The 19,761-nt window shown below is 37.3% G+C and overlaps 1 protein-coding gene across 4 annotated transcripts in view; it reads left to right on the top strand.

Moving 5' to 3' along the window:
• LOC145984114 (uncharacterized) overlaps window positions 1–19,761 on the top strand; it is a 677,559-nt gene that overhangs the window by 462,889 nt on the left and 194,909 nt on the right. The gene's annotated exons all lie outside the window — the stretch shown is intronic.

Raw genomic sequence — 19,761 nt, 5'->3', positions numbered from 1 at the left:
TGGGAGGGAATGCTTAACCGCTGTCTCTCTTGACCACGTCGAATTTGACGTAGAGGTCGGCTCTGTGCGGATGCACGAAGCTGTCCCCGACGTCCACATCGAACTCGATCTCTCGGTTTGGTTCGTTGAGATTCACGAACGTGCGACGGTTGGGAGGGAAGGACTGCAACTCGTAACTTTCGATTTGCTCCATGATGCTTATTTATTACACGTTGATCTCCATGAAGGCAGTGGTCGTAGCTCCTACAAAATCCACCACCTCACCCTTCTCGTTTGTCACCGCCAATTCGATATGGTCGATGCGGTTGCGGCACACGGGAAAGTATATCGGAGACGAATGCGTGTAGATGATTGGCTCCATGAACTCCGAGTTCGGTTTGAACGTGGCGATGATACCCGTCTGCTTGTGGCTGCTCGGGATGCCGTCCGAGGACTTGATGATAATGCCCTCCGACACGTTGCAGTACACGTTCAGAGTCTCGATGGCTAGAAATTTAGGAATGTTGGCGCCGATGCGCTTGATGCCAGGTTCGAGCTTGGTGTCGTTCTCGAATCCCAGAAGCTCTCCGACAGTACCCAGGTCCACATTTTCCGTGGCAGACACCAGTTCCACCCTGTGGGTCACGGAGTTCTGCGAGAGCAGCACGCCTTTCGGCAACGGGGACTGTAAGGTAGACAGGTTGTACTGGCTGGGGGTGATGCTGATTCTTTCGATACCGACCTTGATGGTGCTGTTATGTACCGTCACGTTGGGTATTTTGCACAACACTTTGCAACTAGTTGCACAACGACACGTAAGAAGGAAAGATGACTCATGTTTACTTTAAACATAGTCTTTTATTACTTACAAAAGAAAGTTATTGCACAACACTTTGCAGCTAGTTGCACAGCTGCTCGTATCAAGGAAAGATGACTCATGTTAACTTTTAGCGTAGTGTTTTTAGATTGGTTAAAAGAAGATCACGTTATATTGCACAATACGTACTTTGCCCTACAAGTTTATACAAGGTGTTTCGTAAGTTCGTTTACAACGCTTGGGAGGTGATTGTACGAGTAAAAATAAGGTGGAAACTTCATTTAACGAAATTCCGGAAACAGCTTTGTTGCCGAGTTATTGACGTTTGAAAACGTGGGAAAATGATTTTCCGAAGTGAATAATGGCAAAACGGGTGGAGCGAAGTCGTCGGTGTTGAGCGCTCCACTAAGAAATTGGGTACGCTCTTGTCAAAAAATCACGCGGCAGGGTTGTGCAATGTCGGCGCAAGGGATTCACCAAAGGACGCGAACGAAGATGTTGACGGGAGTGGGGTGGGTGTGCGTTCTGCGTGAGCTGGTATCGACGAAAATTGGCATGTGTTGAATGGCACCAAAAAACAAAGAAAATTTCCCGAGCGAAGGGCACCATGACGTAAAAACGAAAAAAATGAACTGTCATAGGTTGCATACCCTACACACGATATAGGTATACCTATCAGGCATAAAATGAAAAAAAATAGTTTTGCTGAATTTTTATCTTATTAGTAGTGTACATTGATTCCTTCTACGCCTACTTAGTAGGTATCCCCTATTTCTATGGATTTAGCCTCAGTTGTATCATATTATGACGATTTTTTTGTGGATTTTATGGCGTCCGACGACGTTCCAGTACAATTTTCACCGCAACTCGGTTTTTCCTACCTCATCCTTTGTAGGTATGCTACGAGCTTACGTGATATAACTTAACCTATTCACTTTTTTACGACCATTGACGGGCTAAGTTAACCTACAAAGGTTGTTTTTGGTTACGTCCTTTTTTTCTTACGATCTTATGTGATATAACTTAAACAATTTTTTTTCCTACGATCGTTCACGAGTTAGCGTTGTAATCTGTCTCGAGAACATTTTTTACGGACTAAACTAACCTACGTATGCATGTCTTTTCTAAATTGTTCAAAGGTCGCGATTTTTATGATTTTCGAATTTTGATAGGCGACGATAGAGTTGGATAAATATTGAAACAAGTTATTATTACGTAATGTGGTGACTCATATCTAACGCTCTTCGTTGTATTACTTATAAGGGAAACCTATTGCACAACAAGTCATTATTACGTAATGTGGTGACTCATATCAAACGCAAGACTACTAGAAGGAAAGGCTGGGGTCAGACACGCCTCTTTTCGCGACTGCCGCGGATGTGACGTCATTGGGCGGACAAAACCCAGCTGAGTCTTTACCCCATACGGAAAGAAACGTGGAAAGGCTGATTTTTTTTGTTCTTTTCGCTCCTTTTTTCTTGTATTTCTGGATTGTTGGGTTCAGGGTACGAAATCATGGAGGGGACGAAGGGGATTTCCCTCCCCCACCAACAATCTTGGCCACAAAAAAAAAAACACCAAAAATTTCCCGGGGGAAAGAGTTTTTGTTATAACAATGAAAAGATAAGCAATTACTTTTAATTTCAAATATACTTTACTAAGAATAATATTGAAAACACACACAAATTAGTGTAGTTGTGAGTGTTGAATGCTTTCTGTCTCAAGAGATCATTAACAAATCTACATCAATACGCACAGTAAAAGTAAAACAAGAATGCAAAACAATAATAACTATGAAATCTAATTGATTTATATTAACATAGTGCACAAACTAAACAAAAACTTACACATAATAAAACCACTTCAACTGCCATAATTTATTAACATCTTTAACCGGTTAGTAAAGGAATTAGTTAGCTGCTTTACACTATCTGATATGTATGAAAGTAACAAATTAATTTCTAATTAATAATCACAATAATTATTTTAATTGAGTAATTTATTTTTACTTTTAATAACATTACAAATATGTACATCGTATAATTCACACATATGTTTGTGGGGAGGGGGGTTGTAGGTTACGAACTTTCTCCCCCTCCCCAGTTTTCAATGATTTCGCATCCTGGTTGGTTGTGAGGTGTTGCAGTTCACAATGCCTTCAGTGAGGTGTTGCGACGTGTCGTGATCTCCGATGAAAAAATAAAAACAGCAGGCGACAATATATAACTGAACACATCGCATCTAACGAGACTTGATAGTGGATTGCAATACCAGTAGTCTCATTACACAACATCAGGCTACCATACACTTCAAAATACACAACTTGCTATTTATATACGAGTGATGCTTAAATGACAACGTAGTTCTACTTCCGTCCTCCATTGTTCTATTATTTATTCAGTCAAATTTTCATCACAATCCCCCCCCCCCTCCAAAGTTAAGTGGACTCAACCAGCTTTCACATACCCGCCTGTGGGCACCCCTGTTCGACATTCAACTGATTATATATACGTATAAGTATATAAAGTGACCCTCGACTTTCTTCAGTTCTATGTCTCAAGTTTTCGTTCAGTGAAAAGTTTTTTAAAGTGTGTGTTACATAATACACACGGAACTTCCTCACATTCCTCCCTGTGTAGTTCAAAGATTAATAAGACTCAGAATTGTAATCTGAATAAGGAAAATTAATTAAGAAATAAATACCAATAGTCGAAGCAAAGTTACCAAATTTGAAGAAGTTAAGTGAAAACAACTCCTCTCTCACTCCTAAAAGAGAGCAATAGACGAGATTGTTTTCTTTTACATATGAGTCATTCCATGCCAAATCAACACAGATATGTGTAATTTTTAACCTGACCATCTCCGATTTTCATGAAATTTGGGGAGTTGAAACTATGCATAGAACTTAGTAACTATGAAAATTTTTAGTCTCGCGCGTCTTGTAATTGCTAAATTATACAAGGTCAAAGTTTGCAGAAATTGCCCTTTTTGAGCCCGCTTAGCTATACTAAATCTGCTGTAACTCCGCCCCTATTCTGCCTAGGAAGCTCAAATAAAGCTTATTGTACAGTGAATTGAACAAGCTTTCCAGTGATATATAACAAGCGCACCTTTGGATAAAAATATAATTTTGTCACGTGACCTTGACTTTTGACCTTGAATATCTGAAAACATGTCATCACCAAAAATCGTGAAAGAAGTATATTTGGTCCCTCCTACCATACTCTAAAACATACCAAAAAATCATTCTGGGACTGCAATGGGATCAGAAGATACAAAATAATATGTGTAACTATGTGACTGATAAAAGCCCCATTACATGAACTATAAAGAGTCAAATGTCCCTTAACACCCCCTACAAAATGTGAAGGAGTTATCCTGGGTATAATTGGTCATGAAAGAAATAGGTTTGGCACAGGGAGATCCCTAGCCGTGTGTGTCAAGCGCAGATCCGGCATATTGTTGACCGCCATATTGAATTCAACGCAAAAATTTCAAAGGAAAGTGGGTGATGTGATATATCAAATCAGGCTAGAATTTCACGAGAAATGAAGTGACGAAGGTTTATCCAACATATATTTAACCAGCAAAAATTTATTACTGCATGCTTGTAACCATTTTCTCCTTTTCGAGGTTTTAAAAACAAAGCATTGGAATGCTCCTAACGTGTTAGGAACTCATCGAGATCACGCTGACATCTTAGGAGAGAAAGATGTATACGCACCATTGCATATGATTTTAATCAGCTACATTCACCAAATAGTTGAATAGTGAAGAATATTGGGAAAAGTATCTCAAACAATTACGTGACACTTCGTTCGGAATGAAAAATTCTTCAGTGACGAGGCAAATTTTTATGTTCACGGTGAAGTTAATAAAAATAATATGCAATACCTGTGATTTGCTCAGTCGAATGGTTGTTGCTGGTAAGCTAATTATGTGGTATAATGTATGGCGAACGGAAATGGTTGGTCCATATTCAACAACGGAACCTTAAATGGTGAGGGCTACTTGGATTTGTTAAGTGAACAGGTTTTTTCACCCTTGCTTACGGGATATGGCACTTTTCGAGAGTTTTGAAACAGGACAGAGTGTGACCACACTATGTGGACATTTTCGCAATTTCTTCATGGTAATTTTCTAGGTAGATTGATGGGCACACTGGGATCTATTAAAAGGCCTGCACATTCCCCAGATCTAACATCTTAGGAGGACTTTTACCTTCAGAAACATTTGAAGAGAATGGTGCATGCACTAAAAGTCCCTGATATTGACCATCTTAGAGAAGGCATAGTTGCTGGTTGCGATGTTGTTACACATGATACATTACCAAATGTTCTATGCGAGTGTGAGAGACGTCAACGAGTGTGCTCACAGGAACATTGACCACATTATAATGTGCATATATCGTAAGTGAAAGATATGTGTATAACTTTTTGCTGGCGTAAGATACGTTGGAAAATCCTTCGTCACTTCATTTCTCGTGAAATTCTAGCCTCATTTGATATCTCACATCACCCCCTTTCCTTTGAAATTTTTGCGTTGAATTCAATATGGCGGTCAACAATATGCCGGACCTGCGCTTGACACACACGGCTAGGGATCTCCCTGTGTCTAACCTATTTCTTTCATGACCAATTATACCCAGGATAACTCCTTCACATTTTGTAGGGGGTGTTAAGGAATATTTGACTCTTTATAGTTCATGTAATGGGGCTTTTATCAGTCACATAGTTACACATATTATTATGTATCTTCTGATCCCATTGCAGTCCCAGAATGATTTTTTGGTATGTTTTAGAGTATGGCATGAGGGACCAAATATACTTTTTTCACGATTTTTGGTCATGACATGTTTTGAAATATTCAAGGTCAAAAGTCAAGGTCACGTGACAAAATTATATTTTTATCCAAAGGTAAGCTTGTTATATATCACTGGAAAACTTGTTCAATTCACTGTACAATAAGCTTTATTTGAGCTTCCTAGGCAAAATAGAGGCGGAGTTACAGCAGATTTAGTATAGCTAAGCGGACTCAAAAAGGGCAATTTATGCTAACTTTGACCTTGAATAATTTAACAATTACAAGACGCACGAAACTAAAAAAATTTATACTTACTAAGTTCTATGCATAGTTTCAACTCCCCAAATTTCATGAAAATCGGAGATGGTCAGGTCAAAGGCTGTGTTGATTTCGCATGGAATGACTCATATTCAACTTATCCATAATTTTGGCTTTCTGCCTCTCTTTATTTAACAAAATTATTTTACGCATTCAACATATATATTTTTCTTTCTGCCCTAACAAAATGCATTACTAGGTGTATTAACCGCAATTTTACATGAAACTAATGTTTCACAGAGGAATGTGACGACTTATAAACTACCGATAAAATGTGTGCGTAAATGGCTGTGTAATCCAACTGTAAGGCCATACGTTATGTCGGATCCTAAGTAAGTCTGTGTACTCACTCCCAATTAGCTTCTGGGCATAATTACGGCTCTTTTTTGTTCATAATTACTGCTTTGATTCGGCTGCGAAACCGGAGCGTAGAGCGATCTGTCCGCGCGTGACGTCACGCCTGACGTCAAGGACCACGTGATCAGGTATGGCCACGTAAGAAGGAAAGATGACTCATGTTTACTTTAAACATAGTATTTTATTACTTACAAAAGAAAGTTATTGCACAACACTTTGCAGCTAGTTGCACAGCTGCTCGTATCAAGGAAAGATGACTCATGTTAACTTTTAGCGTAGTGTTTTTAGATTGGTTAAAAGAAGATCACGTTATATTGCACAATACGTACTTTGCCCTACAAGTTTATACAAGGTGTTTCGTAAGTTCGTTTACAACGCTTGGGAGGTGATTGTACGAGTAAAAATAAGGTGGAAACTTCATTTAACGAAATTCCGGAAACAGCTTTGTTGCCGAGTTATTGACGTTTGAAAACGTGGGAAAATGATTTTCCGAAGTGAATAATGGCAAAACGGGTGGAGCGAAGTCGTCGGTGTTGAGCGCTCCACTAAGAAATTGGGTACGCTCTTGTCAAAAAATCACGCGGCAGGGTTGTGCAATGTCCGCGCAAGGGATTCACCAAAGGACGCGAACGAAGATGTTGACGGGAGTGGGGTGGGTGTGCGTTCTGCGTGAGCTGGTATCGACGAAAATTGGCATGTGTTGAATGGCACCAAAAAACAAAGAAAATTTCCCGAGCGAAGGGCACCATGACGTAAAAACGAAAAAAATGAACTGTCATAGGTTGCATACCCTACACACGATATAGGTATACCTATCAGGCATAAAAAGAAAAAAAATAGTTTTGCTGAATTTTTATCTTATTAGTAGTGTACATTGATTCCTTCTACGCCTACTTAGTAGGTATCCCCTATTTCTATGGATTTAGCCTCAGTTGTATCATATTATGACGATTTTTTTGTGGATTTTATGGCGTCCGACGACTTTCCAGTGCAATTTTCACCGCAACTCGGTTTTTCCTACCTCATCCTTTGTAGGTATGCTACGAGCTTACGTGATATAACTTAACCTATTCACTTTTTTACGACCATTGACGGGCTAAGTTAACCTACAAAGGTTGTTTTTGGTTACGTCCTTTTTTTCTTACGATCTTATGTGATATAACTTAAACAATTTTTTTTCCTACGATCGTTCACGAGTTAGCGTTGTAATCTGTCTCGAGAACATTTTTTACGGACTAAACTAACCTACGTATGCATGTCTTTTCTAAATTGTTCAAAGGCGCGTTTTTTATGATTTTCGAATTTTGATAGGCGACGATAGAGTTGGATAAATATTGAAACAAGTTATTATTACGTAATGTGGTGACTCATATCTAACGCTCTTCGTTGTATTACTTATAAGGGAAACCTATTGCACAACAAGTCATTATTACGTAATGTGGTAACTCATATCAAACGTGGTCTTTTTTTCAACAAGTTATTACGTAATGTGGTGACTCATATCTAACGTGGAATTTTTCTGCCAACTTTCTTTCACTACGTCATTTTTTTAGTATTTCGAAAAAAAAATTCAGAAGGTTCGGAGTTTTGATAGGCTACGACAGAGTCATCTATGAGCAAAACGTTGAAACTCTTGTATGTTGGAATATTTTCTGTCAACTTTTTTCAGTGCGTCAACATGTTTTTCCATTTTCTTAGTGAAAGGGTTAGGTGACTTGCAACGACGAAGGCCTTCTAGCAACACAAACTTAGCTTATGCCGGCGTATTTCACTAAAATATGTATTTAACTATTGTCATTTAGGAATCGCCATCTCCTTGTGGTAAATTTGGTAATGGCCAATTTGAAAATTGAGCGAAAAATAACAATAGAGGTGGCAATTAAAAGTTCGGAAAAATGACAATAAATACAGGTTTCTCTAATCTAAAGAATGGTTGGTTGAAATTTCTAAGGCCTAATTTGCATATATTTTTTTTAAAAAAAATATAAACACATTGAATTTTTTACATGATCGGATTTTACTTGTTGTCCCCGAGAGATTCTATATAAATAACATACCTGAAAATTCTATCGTATTTGCGACCATAGTCCTTTAACTTGTTTTCGACAAATTATTTCAAGTGTATTTTTCCTAGTTTTTTCGACCACATTGAATTTTGACTTTATCGGATTTTACTTGTTGTCCTCGAGAAATTCTATATAAATAACATACCTGCAAATTTCACCTTCCTTGTTACCATTGTGCAATAACTTGTTTTAAAGCTACATTCGAACAATTATTTCAAGTGTAAAGTGTCATTTGAAGGTATTTCATGAGATTTTCCTAGTTTTTTCGACCACATTGAATTTTGACTTGATCGGATTTTACTTGTTGTCCCCGAGAAAAAATAGAACCTAATCAGAAAGAGCATATTCTTAATGAATCTTGACTAATTAACATGGATGAATGGAATGTGAAATAACTAAAGTTGCAAGTTTATTTTCCTAGTGTGATAGGAGGGGAATAAAAAGTTCATTTCGGCACCTGAAAAAATAAAAATAAAATTTTATATATATTCACAATCAGTATTGGTGCGAATGACATTTTGTTTTAATGGTGCTAAAAAATAATGTGAATAATTTCTACTTATTATTTTTTTTTAATTTTTGACAATTTGTGCAAAATCTTGCGACTTTTCTAAATGGTGCAATAAATGATATGGAGAGAATGCACTTATTTGTTGTCACCAATTCTCTATGTTGATACTTTTAGGTGTCATCTATCACTCATCGTTATGGTACTTCTAAACCTATTTGACATTTCCCCACTACCCTTATACCTATTTTCTAACTCGTGATAATGAAGATTTTACATTTTGAGTTCCTTTTCGCGATAGAAACTAACCTCCACCTTTGCCGGGGTTCGAAGATAAGGAGATAAAATGATTATCCATCTGCATTATCCCCCCCCTTACAATCCTCGGTTGGAGTACAAATAATGTGGAGTTCAAAAATTTTAGATTTATGAGAAATGTTAATTTGCAGTTGTCGATCGAATAGCATATTTATACGTAGAATACAATGGATTGCGTGATCGCCGACGGATATACAAACCGTGCTTTTCTTCTTTGCTATTCAACGACATGAATGTACATGATTCTAATGTATTCTTGTAATGTAGAATCTTCGATACCTGCTGAAAGTGCACGTCACTATAAAATCTACATGTCCAGAATGAATGTATCAATTCATTAATTTCAAGGATGCAAAAATTTGTGCAGGGATAGTAGTTTTTACTCTCTGCCACAACCCAACGCAATTTCCTGAAGTTAAAACTATCTACTTCCGTGCCACATCACGTCAAGAGTATATGATTCGTTAATTGTTACACAGACAGTAAGAAAAGTCACTGGGTGAACCATGCAAGTACAGCTAAAATATAATTTTAGAATTGCATGAAATGATTCCTGGTAATAATATGTTTAAATTTTGTGTTTTTTTTTTTTTACAAATCATCTCTTGTGTTATGTCTAACGATTGATTAACTCAAGTAACGAACATTATCGAAAGGCAATTCTCGAAACGTTAGACTGAAATGTTAACATTATCACAAAAAATCAATTTTTCATTTGACATCTTTCTTCTTCTGAAATGTCCTTGCATGGCCGTTCCGGTCTTTACGTTGTTTCCAACACGGTCAAAAGCTAGCGGAAAGAATAACCAGTGCGCAAGATTCCGGCCGTGTGATTTGCAGAGAATTAGATACATTGAGATGGAAAAGATTTAATTAGTTTTGTTCAGGGATAGGGTGACAGAGAGGAGGCCTCCATTGCTAAACCTCCGAGTTTTTAAGAAAGCAAGAGAATTAATTGAGGAATGGTCAATTCATATATCAATTTACCGAGTTATTAGGATTTTACATCCTCGAATCTTTATGCTGCAAGCCCCCACCCTCTACGAATTTATTTCCGACACGGTTCCCACGCTCGTCATTTTACAGATAACATCAAAAGCCGTGACAACGATTTTTCTAGTTTTTCCATTCACAACACGGAAACTCATCTTAGCATATCGTGAAAATTCTTCTCCTCTTTACATCGCAACGATGAGGATGAATAGGCTAATGATGGTCAGTACCACGTGGTTTGGTGAATCTCAAAGCTCCAGGAAAATAAACCTCCGGAAGGTTTCCCATATAACAATAACACTGTAAATTGAACTGCGTGTAATTTAGATTTTATTGAAAAGCAAGCAGAAACCATGTTGCAAGCAGTGTGAAAACTAGAGCGGCTATGCAAAAACATTTAATGTTAACATTTCAATCTAACGTTTTCGTGAATTGTTTATCGGTAATATTCGGTACTTGATTTAATCAATTGTTAAACAAAAAAAAACACAAAATTTAAACATATTATTACCAGAAACCATTTTATTCAATTCTAAAAAAAATTAGGAACACTTGTTCAATACATTTTAACTGTATTTTATATGATGGAAATCGGAATTTATCTTAAGAAGGCCTATTTATTGATGAAATATCAATGTGTATGTGAAATAAAATTAATAAATACAGATATAATATGACTCTTGGCGAGCAAGAGAATTTTTATTTTATTTTTTTTGTCTTTGCAAACTGATATTACATATTATTAATATCCAAAAACACGATGTTTACTTTTTACAATCTTGCTTTACTTGTTCGATATCATCTTTACTTCAACCGCATGTCCCCTATGCCTTCCCGTTCTGGTTTCAATTAAGAAATATGCATATTTAATTTTAATAGTTCTATGTTGCGAATGAATTTCAATGTCTGTTTAAACAAGAATTCACAAACTGAAAATAATGTAATTGAATTTTAGAACATGGCAATGAAAAATTTAAATTATAATGGAAGATGAACGTTTGATAAATACCTGATATTTATTTTGAATAAAATCGGTCAATGAAATTCATATTAAAATCTTATAGCCTTACAAAATCTTTGGAAAAATATGCTTGGCGCTATTGAAAATGTATCTTTCAAATACTGAACGAGAAACTCTATAGGAATTTTAAACCATATACCTCTTTACCTTAAAAGAAAACCTAATAACACAAGGCATATTAACTAAAATGGAAGAGGCAAAAAAACAAAAACAATTTCACTTCTAAATTGAAGCAATGCTTTATTTTCAATTATTTAAAAATGAATAACATTAATTTCACTTTCCCAACACAAAAAGCACAATAAACAAAACGATTTTTTTCTCTCCCCATTTTCCAACACACTACGGCAAGCGCCATAATACTATACAACAACATTAGTTTCCTTTCACAATATCCCACACCCACAATATTCACTCTTTACAATCTTGCTTTGCTCATTCGATATCATCTATACTTCAAACACATGTCCCCAATTCCTTTCCAATCTAATTTCAATTAAAAAATATGCATATATATAATTTTAATAATTCTATATTACTAATATTTTAAATCTTTATTTAAACAAAGATTCACAAACTTAAATAAAATAATCCAGCTATAGTGAGAAATAAGCATTACACCTCATCTGATATAATTTTCCATAATTAATAAAATCATCATTATTTTAACCAATCAAAAAAACACCCGGAAACCTTGAACTATCATAATCGAAACAAACCGCAATTACGAATAAACGGAAAAACTTACCTAACGTATTTTTAAGATGCAAGCAACACAAATTGTTGAAAAAAACATTTTAAATCACAACCTTTTTGATATCCCCCGGCACTTATTGAAACTAAATGACAATACTGTACAATAAACAAAATCCCCTCCTACTGAAAATCGCTCGGTGATTATAATATCCAATCACCAAGCTTGTAATAACCATTTTAACATCTTAAAAAGGTCAATATTTTACTGGAAATAATATATTTTCCACTATGTATGAATAAACTATCTCATTCACTCCTATTGGGCGACCTAAAAAAAGGTGGAACAAATTTCTTTGAAGAATTAGATAAACGTTTTCGGCCGTTTCTTGTCACATTGTTACCAAGTTTTGAACACACGTATGGACATGAAGAATGTGCATGCGTTGATTTATTCATTTTTTTCTTCTCTCTCTGAAGGCCGGTGTTGCGTCTTATTCAAGAACCGGAGTATTTGTGCCTTTTTTCCACTTTAATTCAATTTAAGGACGGGCGGAAAGAGGACCATGACAAATAGCTACTGAGGTGTTTTGTACTTGTGTTTTCTTGCATTCGAATGTGGACAGGTTTGAAACTAGCGTAGTAAATGAAATCGTGAAATGAGAATCCTTTAGCTTTAATCCTTAATATATGCATTGATAGGCGCATTGTTGTTATTGTGTTGATATTATCCTGTTGAAATGATGATATAATAGCCAAGGTGTTCTCTGTCGCTATTTCAGAGTGACAAATGTTTAAGTCTATTAGTAACATTAATTGTTGAATTTAATTTTCAATGTTCAGTTAGGCTAGAGAGAGAACCGTCTCACATGTTCAACGAATTCAATTGATTACAATGCGACAATGTTTTATCGTTACATCATACGTTTCAACTGGGGAATCCCTTTCTTATCCCCTCTGCATTCTTCTGAATAGATGTTTCTCGGAGGGCGTCTTTCCTCACGCTTGGAAGCAAGCTAACATCACTCCCATTCACAAAAATGGCAACAAAAACCTTGTTTCTTCCTATAGGCCAATCTCGTTACTCTCTCCTCTGTCCATCATCAAAGGCAGACTATATAAATTTGTTTCTCCGTACCTAAGCTCAAATCAACATGGTTTTCTTTCTGGTAGATTCTGTCTTACGAACCTGTCCGTTTTTCTCTCACATGCTATGAAATGTATTTCAAACAATTCACAACTGGACGTTATATATTTCGATCTAGCCAAAGCTTTCGATACTGTCAGTCATCGTCTTTTGATTCACAAATTATGCAATAGATTCATGGTAACTTTTTTAACGTGCTCACAGATTACCTTAGCGATCGCCAACAAAGTGTAATCCTTCCAGGAACTCTATCTAACTTTCTTCTCGTCGTTTCTGGAGTACTACAGGGCAGTGTTCTAGGACCCCTCTTGTTTATATTATTCGTCGATGACTTTACCGATGACCTCGCGTCTAGTAATTACCTTCTTTTCGCAGATGACTAAGATTTTGTGACGTGGTCGCGTCATTCGAATATAGTGGTACAATTTTGGAAGCAAAAAAAAAAATACTAAATAGGTTTTCTTGTACAGTGTCTCTCAAAAGTTTTAGGACAACGACATTTTAAACTAGGCAACCCAATTTACACAAGGTGTTGGTGGGTTGCGTGTAGAGTTAGGCTCAATTTCAGCGTTGCCACATGCACAATAGATATTTATAACATACGCGAAAGAAATAAAAACAAGTGTTATTGTATTAAATTATTAAAAATATCACTATTATATCGCAAGTGACAAAATTCTTTCTCAAATAAAAAAATAGGTTTTCTAGTATTTCATCGCTGATGAGTCTACAGTAAGGAAAAGAGGTGAGAGAAAACGAAAGGTGATAAAGGAGAGGAGAAAGAAAAAGCGAAAGGAGGAGAGGAAAAGAAGAGGTGAGAAGAAAGAGAGGATAGACGAGGATAGGAGATGTAGTGAGGAGAATGGAAAAAGATTATAGGAGAGATGAGGAAAATGGAGCAAAGGAGAGAAAAGAGAAGGAAAACGAGATGAGAGAAGAGGAGACGAGCAGAGGGGAATGGAGAGTAGAGTGAAGGAGAGAAAAAGAGAAGAACGAAAAGAAGAGGAGAAGAGTGCAGTGGAGTCGGAAATCTAAGACAGGAAAGGAGATACGAGGAGTGGAGATGAGTAGGATGGAGATAAGATGCGAGAAAAGTAGGGAAGGCGATATGAGATAAAAGCAGAGCAGAAGGAGGAGAGAGAAGAAGGAGAAGGAGAAGAGAAGAACAGAAGGGACTGAAAAGAAGAGGTAGTTGCAGAAAATATCGTCTCAGCGTCAAGAATTGATGCATTGGTCAAATTATCGACATGAAACATTCAATAACATTTTGAAATGTATTGGAGAATGTATGATATCGGTTCGAAATGCCTTTTGGCTTAGTTCAGAGTAAGATAAAATCTTCCATGTAAGATCTTTGATTTTACCTGCGATTATACCATTAAAAACATGAATGTAATTTTAATATTTATAAGAATTAACCAATTTTTGTCCACTTCTCGGTTCGTTGAAATGGAGATTTTGTAATTTAATATTTCCCCTCCCCCCATCGTTAATTCCAAACTGAATCATTCAGTTTCACACGGCTTGGACAATGAACACAATGGGATAGGTCTAAAACTTACGAAAATTTTCTGCCACCGGAAGGGTTTGAACCTACGACCATCAGATTCACAGTCCTGAACAGTAAACACTACCCTACATGCTTTCGCTCCTGAAAGTAAGTAGAGGAGCTGACCAATGTAAAATATAGATGCAACTCTCCTCCTACATGTAATGTGCAAACAATACTTGTTTGTAACAAAGAAAACGAAGGTAGTACGACTCGGCGAAAACATTTAATGGAGAATTGCACATGATGAGAACTTTTCATTCGTTATTTGCGGAGCTTTCCTTGCATTCAACTCGAGTGGGAAAAGGGGTAAAATTAATATGTCTAAGTATTTCGATGAAAACAAATGGTTGATCCGTGACCGCTAGCCCAGCCACTCAACCGGGGCCGAGAGAACCTTCCAAGCTCTTCCCTATTGCCCAAAAACTCGTAAGGAATGCCAACCCCGTTGTTCAGTCGGGTCCTTTATATAGACCAGTAAACTGGAATTTTCCACCCTCACAGGTTTGAAGGTACAAGTATTTGAAACTAACTACCTTCTGCAAGCTGGCTTACACAGTCACGTAGGCCAGCTTTACAGCAGGTTACATTGGAAACTGCATTCAAAAAGTATTACTTTCACTACACAAAAAATAATATTGAACATACTATAATAATAATATAATAATCCAATAGCGCAACAGCCCAATGTCGGGCCAAGGCTTACCTACCGACTGCTGGCCTCCCTCCCACGCGAGCCACCAAGGGGGCGTGGAGATCTGCAGCCAGACTAGGGGGACGGGTGGTCAGCCCGACCGACCCCCAGCCGTGAATATACACAAACGCCAATATAAAGAAAAGGATCATGTAGTGATTCTATCATTACATAGTCTAGCAATTTCTCTCTACTTATCTTCTTCTATTGAAAGAGAAGTGAAGGAAAGAATACTAAATGAAAGTTATCAGTACTGCTGATATTTTTGTTTAGAGGATTTCAATATTTTCTCTCTTTTCCTATAATCTCATGAAAAATAAATTGCAGAGTAACTTAAACTCACCCACTTCGGATCGACCTGAAGATGTTTTTAGCTTGGCTAACAGAAACCCCAGTGTAGTGCCACATAAACATTTCAACGTACACTTCAGTTAATTACCATTTTCAATGTAAGAGGATCGTATATATCCCAATAGACGTCACCCATCGCGACAATTATTTGTGAACCTCTTCAACCAATTACGTGAAACTGGAAATGTAACACCTAGAAAACGTAACAGAAACAAACGAGTGACTGGAGAAGAGGGTGAAATTAATGTTCTCGCTGCTGTTGCTGTACATCCGCACGTTAGTTCCCGTGCAATCGCACGAGGAAGTGGCATGAGTCAGGCACGTGTACTACGCTTTCTCCACCGTCATAAGTTCCATCCGTATCACGTCTCTCTCCATCAAGAGCTGCATGGAAACGATTTCGAGAATCGTGTTAACTTTTGTACATGGGCATTAAGACAAGATACACCAGATTTATTATGTATCTTGTTTACTATGAAGCAACATTTACAAATCATGGCCAAGTAAACCTCCGAAACATGCACTATTGGTCCGTCAACAATCCCCATTGGCTTCGTCAGGTGAAACGTCAGCGTCCATGGAGTTTAAATGTGTGGTGTGGAATAGTGAACCATCAGCTCATAGGCCCTTTATTCATAGAAGCAACACTAAATTTTCAAAAGTATCTCAACCTCCTAACAGACCAACTTCCACAGATGTTAGAAGATGTTCCACTGCAGAATAGGAGGAACATGTGGTATCAGCATGATGGCTGTCCAGCGCATAGTGCACGACGTACTACAGCTTGTCTTCACCGATTGTTTCAAAATCGTTGGATTGGACGAAGGGGACCTGTACCTGCACCAGATTTGACCCCTTAAGATTCTTTTCTCTGGGGTAAGCTAAAAGAGACTGTTTACAAAGACATACCGACTACACCAGATGATATGAAACGACGTATTACTGCTGCCTGCGCTGAAATTTGTGATGAAATGCTGGAACGTCTGCATCAATCATTACATGGCAGACTGGAAGTTTGTATTGAAGCTGGTGGGCGCCATTTTGAACACAACCTTTGAAGGCCAATTCTCTTTCTTCTTCAGAATCCAAGGCATTTATTTATTCACTTTTTTTCTTACGTTAGTGTTGACACATGTCGCAGACGGTGCCGTGCTGTTAGCGAACGTGCTCATATCGAACACGTGCTCTTAGCGAACACAGTTACGGAAGGATTTGCAGCTGCGTGCTGTTAGCAAACACGCAAACTTGTCCTGTCTTTTTTGTCCTTGAAACTGCAAATATTTATGCTCAACTTCTTGATTTTTCAGTCATTGGTAGTCTTTTTGGCAAGACCTTTCTATTCATTCAGCTGCCAAAAGTTATGAGAGAGACAACTCTCTGCTGGCCATTCCCTCCCACAAGACAACGTTTTATGGAAATTCCTTAACGGTCACTGCTACCAGAGCGTGGAACGACCTCCCCAACGACATAAGAAACTCTTCTTCTCTTCTCCAATTCAAATCAAAATTAACAAATCATCTTCTGGAGTCAACTTACCAGAACTGAAAACAGGGAAAAAAAATTAAACCTTCGTGTAAACTGGTAGGACCAACACCCACCGACTTTTTCTGTAATTTGAGTATGTTTGTTGTGTGTGTGTTTATGTTTTACGTGTATTTTTTTACTTTTCTTAGTGTGCATGTATTTTTGTCTTTATTTTTTATGTTTTTTGCGTCTTTCTCTTTTATTTTTTCTTGTGTTTTTCTTTTTTTGGTATCTCAATGTTCTTAGTTTTTAATAGATTTCATTTCTTGGTATCTTAAATATTTAGTTTTTTATATATTTAACATACAGTTAGCTATAAAAATAAATTTATAAAATGTAATGTAGAGATGGTTAAGTGGAAGAAAAGGCTTGTGCCTTAACTTCGCCATCCAAAACAAGGAATAAATAAAAATAAATAAATAAATTATGTTAACACACATTAAATATTTATATATCATAAATATATGTTCTTAAACAGGATGTTGTAATCAATGTGTATCAGGTGGAGGCTCATTGCACAGTGGTTTGGATTCCTGTTTAAACTGTAGGTCCAGTTTGAGACTACCCACCTCAGACTTTACATCCCACGTTTCTGCATCCGGAAATGCTGGACGTAAATCGCATAAATATCAACGGAAATATCCAAGAAACGTAGATAAGCATTCTCGTCCAAAGCCGTTTACTTTCCGAAAAAGATTTTGCAAAGATGTAGGTTTGAACCCACGACCTTTCATTCCGCAATCAAACACGATCCCCCTATACCACACGGTTCACGTTATTTAATGCACTCGCATTGAATGAGCTGCCTCAACAATAGTGCGGTTTTCTAGTTCAGCAGCACCATTTTGCTCAGGAGTATATGGAGGAGTAATACAGTATGCAATACCACGACTGGAAAACAATTCTGCAATTTTCTTGTTATCAAATTCTTTTCCACCATCACACCTGAAAGTTTTTATCACATGACCATCACTAGAAGTAATCAAATTTACTTGTACGTACAACATGCTTAGGCTTTACAACATGCATGTTTAAAGCATACAGTCCATACTGACAAACCGATTCATAACTAAATTACCAGTTTTTTAATTACGAATGGTAATGCCCCTATTGTTCATTGTATGGCTATACCCTTTCTGTGCAGCTGCTTTTACTGAAAATAAATGTGCACTTGCATCAGGTACATAGAGCACATTTGTCATTTCAGCATCATACCAAACACCGTCACGACGAACCTGAATCTAAATTGTACCTGGTCCATGTGCCTGCATCATTATATTTTGCGTTGCTAATAAAATTATTTTAGGAGCTGCAAATTTGGAAAATGAAGTAAAGTACTGCTTGTTTCGAGTAATGTGTTTTGATGCACCACTATCACAATATCTGCACTAATGTTTTTACCAAGTGATGCCTCCATTACACACGAAAAAATGCATCACCACTAACTGCTAGTTTTCCTTTGCTGGCTGTTCTTTTCTGTGGACGTTCTTCTGCCCAATGACCTACCTGCTTACATTAATTACAGGGATATTTTTTCTTAGCTCGATCAACACTACTTTTTCCAAATTTCCTGGAACTGCCATTTTTATATTCACACACTTTGGTTTTACTTTTACTTTCACCATGTGCATAAAGTGTTGTAGCTTCAGACGTAGTTTCTTCACTTTGGATATCACGCAGTTCAATGGCACATAACTTCTGAATAAGTAAGTTCAAAGTTTGATTTTCTGCTGGAATTGTGTCCCACAGATCCTTGAAATGGACAAAATTCGACCATTCAACATACGTTCAGATAACGTATTTTCATTGTGTTTCTTTAGTTCATCATTTAAGTCCACAAATAGCTTTTGCAAGTTTGCCACATGTGCACTAATGTCTTCTTTTTCATCACGCTGGATTCGGAAAAAAGTCTCTGTAAGCATATTCTGAACTGCTGCGCTCAAACCTGGCACACAATTTATCCCACAGTTCCTTGGCATGAATACACGTCAGCACGAGTTCCGCGATCGGTTTGTTTAAAGCACTGGCAATTACACTTGCTGCTTTTGCATCGTCTTTTTGCCATTCCGCGAATGCTGCCTTTTGTTCGCTCGTTGGTTCTTCCGGTAATTCAACAAATTTTCGCGAACAGTCCACAATTGTTTCAAGTCCATATGCACGCAACACCATGTTCATATGCCACTTCCATTTTGCCAAATCATCAGGACCTTCAAGTTTGTCGATGGATACTTTGTATTCACTGCATGCAGCCATTTTTACATGTGCACTCACGGAAACAAACTTCAAACTTTCACGCACAACGTGCCCTGGTGCCCATAACCTGTTAAAGTTGTTTGAAGAAATAGTCAAAGTATCAATTTCTAGCACTAGCATATATTGTTAAAACATCATTACAGACAGAAAAAGAACGAACAAGAAAAAGCTACCGTCCATGAAATCGAGACTGCTAACTTTTGGGACAAGTCCTTCCGATCCGCCTTTCATTGAGTGACGCATTTTAGTTTAATTGAGTTCCATCATTACTCTATTACTTGACTGGACTACAAATTATTTCCTTCTAGTATGATTCAATTCACCTTGTGATGCTGGGTTAACACCGACAATTTATAGTTCTAGCTCAAGC

The sequence above is a fragment of the Lepisma saccharinum genome, chromosome 2 (genome assembly GCF_977018435.1).
Source record: "Lepisma saccharinum chromosome 2, izLepSacc3.1, whole genome shotgun sequence".
In the NCBI taxonomy this organism is placed as follows: Eukaryota; Metazoa; Arthropoda; class Insecta; order Zygentoma; family Lepismatidae; genus Lepisma; species Lepisma saccharinum.
The sequence above is the reverse complement of the archived record's forward strand: the minus strand, read 5'-3'. Positions and strand labels throughout refer to the sequence as shown.